This window comes from Amblyomma mixtum, chromosome 1 (assembly GCF_055824585.1).
Source record: "Amblyomma mixtum isolate Tamu chromosome 1, ASM5582458v1, whole genome shotgun sequence".
Classification (NCBI taxonomy): domain Eukaryota; kingdom Metazoa; phylum Arthropoda; class Arachnida; order Ixodida; family Ixodidae; genus Amblyomma; species Amblyomma mixtum.
In genome coordinates this window covers 37696182-37704432 of record NC_143012.1, presented here as the reverse complement: position 1 = coordinate 37704432, position 8251 = coordinate 37696182, and positions in this window count along the sequence as shown.

The following is an 8251-nucleotide window of genomic DNA, read 5'->3' as shown; positions in this document are numbered from 1 at the left end:
CGCCGTGACGCAGGACGAAGTGATGAAGAAGGAAGAGGGCGGCGTCGCGAGCAGTAGCCGCAGGTAGGGCAGCGGTCTCAGCATACCGAGTGAGGTGGTCCAAGGCAACTATAATCCATCGATTCCCAGCGGTCGTGAAGGGGAGCGGCCCATATAGGTCGATGCCCACACGATCGAAAGGGCGAGCCGGGCACGGTAATGGCTGTAACGGGGCAGTCGAGGGTCGAGGTGGCGACTTCCGCTGCTGACAGGCTGTGCAGGAGAGAACGTAGCGACGAACGAAGTTGTACATGCCTCGCCAGTAGTACCTCTGCCGTAGTCGCTCGTAGGTTTTTAGTGATCCAGCGTGAGCGCTCTGAGGGTCGGCATGGTAGTGCGCACAGATCTCGGACCGAAGGTGTCGAGGAATCACGAGGAGCCACTTTCGGCCGTCCGGTCGATAGTTGCGGCGGTACAGGAGATCGTCGCGGATGGCAAAATGGGAAGCTTGGCGACGAAGAGCTCGAGGGAAGGAGGACGTAGAGTGGGCACGAAGGACAGCGAGCAGGGACGAAATCCATGGATCCTGGCGTTGTTGATTGGGCATGTCCATAGTAGTGAGCGCTGCGAGTAGGGAATCAGGTGATGGGGAAGAGGGCGCAGGAGAGGGCAGTGGCGAGCGTGACAAGGCGTCGGCGTCGGAGTGCTTGCGGCCCGACCGGTAGACTACGGTAATATCGAATTCCTGAAGACGGAGCGCCCAGCGGCCAAGGCGTCCTGAGGGATCTTTGAGGGAGGCCAACCAGCACAAGGCGTGGTGATCAGTAACGACGGTGAACGGGCGGCCATATAAGTATGGGCGGAATTTCGTGAGAGCCCACACTACGGCCAGACACTCCTTTTCAGTCACGGTGTAGTTCGACTCTGCTTTGGTGAGAGCACGGCTGGCGTACGCAACAACGTATTCAGAAAATTCGGGCTTGCGCTGGGCCAGGACAGCACCGAGGCCGATTCCGCTTGCGTCGGTGTGCACCTCAGTAGGAGCAATGGGGTCATAGTGCCGAAGAATAGGGGGCGAAGTAAGAAGGCGACGGAGCGTAGCAAAAGCTTCATCGCAGGCAGAGTCCCACGTAGACAGGTCCGCGGGACCATTGAGGAGTTTCGTAAGGGGCGCGACGATAGAGGCGAAATTAGGGACAAAGCGCCGAAAATAGGAGCAGAGGCCCACAAATCGGCGCAGCTGTTTCGTAGAGGTCGGTTTTGGGAAGTCAGCCACAGCACGGAGTTTGTCAGGATCAGGTAGGACGCCATCTTTGGATACGAGGTGGCCGAGTATTGTCAGTTGCCGGGCGCCAAAGTGACACTTCTTGAGGTTAAGTTGAAGGCCAGCACGGGTGAGGCAGCTCAATATCTGGCGCAAGCGCTGGAGATGCGTCGGAAAATCGGGCGAAAACACAACAACGTCATCTAAATAGCAAAGACAAATGTTCCACTTGAGGCCGCGCAAGATGTTGTCCATCATTTGTTCGAACGTGGCGGGAGCGTTACACAGACCGAAAGGCATTACGGCGAATTCATAGAGGCCGTCAGGGGTAACGAATTCCGTTTTAGGACGGTCGGACGCAGACATCAGGACTTGCCAATAGCCGGAACGAAGGTCCAGAGAGGAGAAGAACTTGGCGCCTTGCAAGCAGTCAAGGGCGTCGTCAATTCGGGGTAGCGGGTAGACGTCTTTGCGCGTAATTTTGTTGAGCCGGCGATAGTCCACGCAAAATCGTTTCGAGCCATCCTTCTTTTTCACCAGGACAACTGGGGATGACCAAGGACTGGCAGATGGCTGAATAATGCCGCGTTGTAGCATGTCGTCCACTTGCTCAGCGATGAGGCGGCGCTCGGGAAGGGACACACGGTAGGGGCGCTGGCGGAGAGGAGTATGTGTACCAGTTTCAATGTGGTGCTCGACAGTGGTCGCACGGCCCAAAGAAGAGGAGTGGTGGTCAAACGATGAGCGAAACTGATTGAGCAGGACAAGAAGCTGCGCGTGTTGAGCTGTGTCGAGGGCGGGATCAATAGAGCGGTCGAAAATGTCCGAAGGCAGTGGGTGATCGGGAGGAGCGCCACGTGGGGTGAGGGCAGCGAGGTCGAGACTGGAGGAGGGCGCATCGGTGTCCAAGGAAGAGATGAAGTCAGCGGTTTCAAAATGACCAAGGCACTCGCCACGAAGCAGGGGAAACGCAGAGAATGAGGTGTTGGAGACTAGGATTGCGGCAGCACCGTGGTGAATGTCGATGACGGCGAAGGGAAGAGAGAGATGTCGGCGAGAGGCAAGGAGGGTGGAAGGCTTGAAGAGAACGGTGGCGTCAGAAACAGAGGCGGCGCACACAGGGACGAACACAGCACTCTCAGGGGGAATATCGGTGCCCTCGGCAACAACAAGCTTATCATCACAGCGAATCGGAGGTGCGTCGAAAAGTGTATCACAGAGCGGAGAAAAGACGACATGCGCACGGGCACAGTCAATGACGGCGCTATGGCGGGATAGAAAGTCCCAGCCAAGGATTACGTCATGGGAGCTTGCACGGAGGACTAAAAATTCGACAACGTATAAAACATCGGCGATGACGACGCGGGCTGTGCAAGCGGCAGAAGGATGAACGGGCTCGGCGCTAGCTGTACGGAGGGAGAGTCCAGAAGATGGGGTCGTAACTTTTCGAAGCGAACGGCAGAAGTTGTCGTTAATCACAGAAACGGTGGCCCCAGTGTCCACAAGCGCAAGTGTCGGTACGCCGTCCACAAACACGTCAAGAAGATTTGGCGGTGAAAGGCGAGGACTTGAACAGGGCGATGATAGCGCAGTTCGTGCCCCAGGAACTGCGGCTGCTAGTTTTCCAAATCGGCGGTGACGGTGCGACGCCTCATGGGCGACAAGGAGCGGCGGCGAGGGGACGGCGATCGGTGGGAAACGTTGGGCTGACGACCATGAGCGCGGTCAGGTGAGGTGCCCCGATGGGGTGGTTCGAAAGATGGGCGAAAGGTGCGATCCGTAGCGGGGTAATCCGGCATGGGGTGTAGGGGTGCAGGCAGAGTACGTCGACAGAGGCGCGCGACGTGGCCGGGACGACCGCAGGCGTAGCAGATAGGTTTGTTGTGAGGTGTGCGCCAAGGATTGTAGGCAACGGGCGCGAAACGGTGCCGGGGAGCAGCAGGCGCAGACACCGCAGGAGGAACGTATGCATAGGCCTGCGGCGGCGGTGGTCTTCTGACAACGTCGGCATATGTGAGAGGCACGGGTGCGGGCGCAGGCGGCACTGTTACTGCAGGATCGTAGCTCAACGGGGCGGCAACAGGAGTGGGCTGGATTGGGAAAAGACCGGCCTGGGGAGCCAAGGGTGCCGGTTGCCGAAGACTAGGAAGTGCATCGGCGACCTCCCGCGTGATGGCGTGCCGGATCTCAGGACTGATGACGGGCGGTGACGGGTGTTGATGCGATAGGAGCGAGAGTTGCCTGGCTACCTCGTCCCGCACGAAGTCTTTGATGGTAGCGAGTAATTCATTGTTGATGCCCAGGCCGGAGATGGAGTCGGCAGGTGGGGGAGAGCGACGAGCGCAAAGGCGTTGTTTGCGCAACTCATCGAAACCTTGGCACAGGGTGTACACCGAGGCAACGGTGGTGGGGCTCTTCGCCAACAACATCTGAAAGGCGTCGTCGTCGATGCCTTTCAGGATGTGCTTGATCTTCTCAGCCTCGGTCATAGCCGGGTCAACACGCTTGCAAAGGTCTACTACATCCTCAATGTAGCTCGTGAAAGTCTCATTGGTGTGCTGAGCTCGGACACGCAGGCTTTGCTCAGCGCGCAGCTTCCGCACGGCGGGACGACCGAAAACCTCCGCAAGGGTGGTCTTTAGAACGGCCCAGGTGGGAATGTCGGCCTCGTGGTTTCGGAACCACAGGTTAGCGACGTCGCTCAGGTAGAATATCACATTTGTGAGCTTGACGCGGTCGTCCCAGTTGTTATGGCGGCTCACCCGTTCATACGACTCCAGCCAATCTTCCACATCTTGATCGCTGTGGCCGCTGAAAACAGCGGGGTCTCGCTGCCGGACGGCACCGGAACAGATGACTGGCTCCGGCGGGGGGGCTGGCTGTTGACTGGGGGGCTGCTGACCGGCCTTAGACATCGGGATGGTGCGACTGCGAAGGTCCACGGTGATGGGAAAAGGTGACCGCAGCAACCTCCACCAAATGTAGAGCGGTTTATTGGCACCTTCAAGCGCCGGCGACGAAGACTCTGGCGCAAGAAGTCTAAGAACGAGTGAGGCGAGGGACCGGCACACAAGCGGCAGTTCTCCAGCACGAGCCTCCTACGGGCGGCGCTAGCGCTTCGTCGTCGTTGGTGGCGGTGCTGTATCATCTTCTTCATTCCAATCTTTATAAGGAGCAGTGCTACGAGGTGTCGCGTAAGCCAAATACTATGTGCAGTTAATACTTTTGTTTGGGCTAGTTGGTATTTGTAACAATTTTTTTTAAGCCTTTTTTTGTCGTCCTCAAAATGTGTTACAGATATTCTGCTTCACCCTCCCCTTCTGTGCCACCTCACTACGAATATCCTGGCACTGTTCCTGGATGAATGCGTTTTATGATGTTTGATTAGATAAGCAACTGCTGCTATGTCTACATTTCAAACGGTTTATGGAACAATTTCCAGATGGTTCCAGTTGTAACCAACTGGGTTCCAGTTGGTTCCAACTGGAACCAGCTGGAAATTGTTCCATAAACCAGTTGAGCTGGGAAAGATTTTCACCTGGGTGTATTAATGATTGTTATGTGATTTGCTGCTAAGCTGAGTCAAGAAACTCTTCTTAGTTGCTCGGCACCACCGGAGCTGCAGCTGGCGCTGAAGTATTATATGATCAAGGCTATGGGGTCATGGTTTCTTGTATTTGCTTAATATCTGCTAAATGCAAGGCCACCCACGCCTGCAGTGTAGAGTGTGTTCTGCATCTGACAGAGCAAGGTGTCAATTACTACTTGTGCCTTCTAGTGCACAGTTTTGGTTATAGTTGCATCTCCCAGAGGTGTTTTGGCATTCTAAATGCATGCCTTTAGTAAATACGAAAGAGACAGCCAGATTTTGTTTACTTTTTTATATGGTTGCACGTACCTGAACCTTATTGTGGCAACTAAAATGGAGGTTTGATTAGCATGTGATAAAACACATGAAATGTGCCCAGAAAAAAGCACAGTGAGAAAACAATCTGTGATAAAGAACACTTTCTCAATGCCTGTCATGCTCTAGTGTAATATATTTTGTAGCTGCTTATACATGAAGGCGGCATTTTTTTATACTTTGAAAGTGTGTCATGTTGTGTTGTGACTTGACTGGTATGGGTGGTGTCCGATAGCATCACGAAAAATGGCTGTGCGCAGAGCTTGTTGGTTTTGTCATGACTCCTCTCAGTAGTCTTGCATTGACTATACACTTAAGCTTTTACTCTGCGACACTGTGGACAGTGAACTGTGCTTCTGGTTAAATGAATTATTGGATAAATGTTTTATTTATCCAATGTTCGTTGAAACTGTTTGCAGCTTGGGTTCAGTTCTCATATATATGTGTCATAATAAAATTCATTTTGTTGAAACATTCCTCTTGGTCACAGCTGCCAAACATTCCCAAGGCATAATGCCCACCTTAATCTTAAAGTGCATTTGTGGTATAGTGTCCAGTAAGGTCAATGAAACATGTACAGTCGTGAAAAATATGAATGGGGAACACAGTTGGAGCATTAATTTATTGATTACTCCATTATTATTTGTGACAAGCGCAATTTTTTTTTGTCTTTAACTAGTTTTCCTCTTCGCCTACAATATCCCAATGTCGTTGTCCAATTTAATAGAGAAATAACCAAGAAATTTGCAATTTTCTGCGTGAAGTGTGTTCCTTCTCATATTTTTCACGACTGTACCTGGTTGCCTGTTGTTTTGGCAGTCATTCACAATTTTCATGCAGACATTCATACTGGCTTTGGATATTGACAGTAGGGCAATTTAGTAAAGATTCTCTTCTGTTTGAACCATGGAGTGAATCATGGAGTGAGGCAACTAAGCGCCGGCTCAGCTAAAAGCAGTTTGCTGCTGTAAGCATGTACCTTGTTGTGACTTAAATGACGTACGATGGCGCTGCTGCTTTCAAATGGTGGTAATGCTTGATGGCATAATGCTTAGATCAGCATGTAATCGAGTATTGTAGTCAACTTTATTTTCGCACCAAACCTGCGAAGTCAGCACTATGTTAGCAACTACTCAGTAAGTCCTTGAACAGATGTGAAAGCGTATAAAGCGGTTTTGAAGTATTTATATTTTTAAAATATCGTGATGACTGTATATGACGACATTGGGCTGACCCCAACACTTTGCAATGAATTCAATTGAAGGCCAGGGTCCCAGTTGTTCAGTCAAAGATTAATTTCATGTGCAGTTTTGAAGTACATGGAAAAGAACGGCATGAACCAAAGACATGCTGAGAGAGAACACCTGATGGGTGCTAGCTTTCAACAAAGCGGAAGGTATTATGTATTGCATTCTACTCATCCACAGACTGTGGTAGATGAACAGATCAAATGATCATGGCTGTGAAACATGCATCGCTCACACTCAAGGCCGTTAACATGTTCTAGATATGCTCTTTTTCTCTCTTGATATAAAATAAATCTCAGCCACTGCGGTGGCTCGTCAGTTATGGTGCTCGGCTGCTGACCCAAAAGATGCGGGTTCGATCCCAGCCGCGGCGGCTAGAATTTCTTTGGAGGAGAAATTCTAGAGGCCCATGTACTGTGCGATGTCAGTGCATGTTAAAGAACCCCAGGTGGTCGAAATTTCCGGAGCCCTCTACTACGGCGTCTCTCATAGCCTCAGTCGCTTTGGGACGTTAAAACCCCCTAAACCAAACCATAAAATGAATCTATAAGCTCACATGAGGTTTTATCATGACACTTCAACAATTTGTCGTCAGACAGACTAGGCTTGTACATGAAGTATCAGGTCTGGACTGGTAGATGTGCACCTTCTTTGTTTGTAGACCCATTTGAGTGGCTGTATGACATTTGACTGCATGATGAAGGTCGGGGGATCAAATCCGGGCTGTGGCAGAAGCATTTTACTGGAGGAAAAATGCAAAGGCGTGTAATATAGGGTGGTCGAAATTATAATCCGCAGCCTTCCACTATGGCGTTTATTATTGTCCATTTGCAGCTTCGACATGTAATGTGTTTTTGCTTTGGAAAGATGCTTAAGACAGTAGTAAACATGGGTTGCCATATGCTGAATTCTTCTGCACTCAGTCAGTAATTTATAATTAAATTTGTTCCCCAAATAGTTTCGGTTTCAGTAGCTGAATGGTGGTTGTGAAGCTACAGGTAGGTATGAGATCATGTTAAGCACACGAAGACTTCAATATAATTGTTGCTTTGTCACTAATTTGCTCCAACTCTTGCAGTAGCCTGCTCCGGAAGCCAAAATGGCAGCGAGTGATTTCATATGGAGCTTGTGATCACAACTGCCACTTTGTCTATACGAACCAGGACACTAGCTTGGGCATGTTGGTTATTCATTTGCGACGGAACAGCGCAACACACCGGGACAAGAGATAAGCAGCGCTTGTCTCTTGTCTCGGTGTTTTGCGCTGTTCCGTCACAAACTCTCTATGAAACAGTGTTTTTTTCTGTTTGAAAATGTGACGAAAATCTCAAGCCCCTGATTTTGTCCCCCAATTTTTATCCCCTGAAGCATGAGCTCTATTACATTATTGTTGGGATATGTCAGTATCAACCATTCTGAGGCAACGGTGAATCTCCTGTGAGCAAATCAGAGGCAATAGACCTCTCCCGGCCTATGTCATCAGTGCACATGTTTCAGGTCCGATGGGCAAGACATGCGCCATACCAAGAAGGCTCACACTGTGAGAAGAAAGCGCTCAGCACCAGAAAAACCGGTTCAGAACCGAAAGTCGACGATTTTGCCCATCGGGGCACACCTTTTTGATGTCACACTGTTTACATCAGGGAGAGGTCTATTGCAAACAAATACTTTTCTCTCCCACCCATCGTGCTTTTGGTGCAAAACACATACCATCAAAGAGTTCTGACTAAAATCTGTGTCTTAATTCATGATGCCCAATTTTCAAACAATCGTCCCGATATGATGCACCGCCCTGTCCTTCATTTCATTGTGATCAAGGCGCCTGCATGGATACTGAAGCTTCAATCTTTTTTCTTG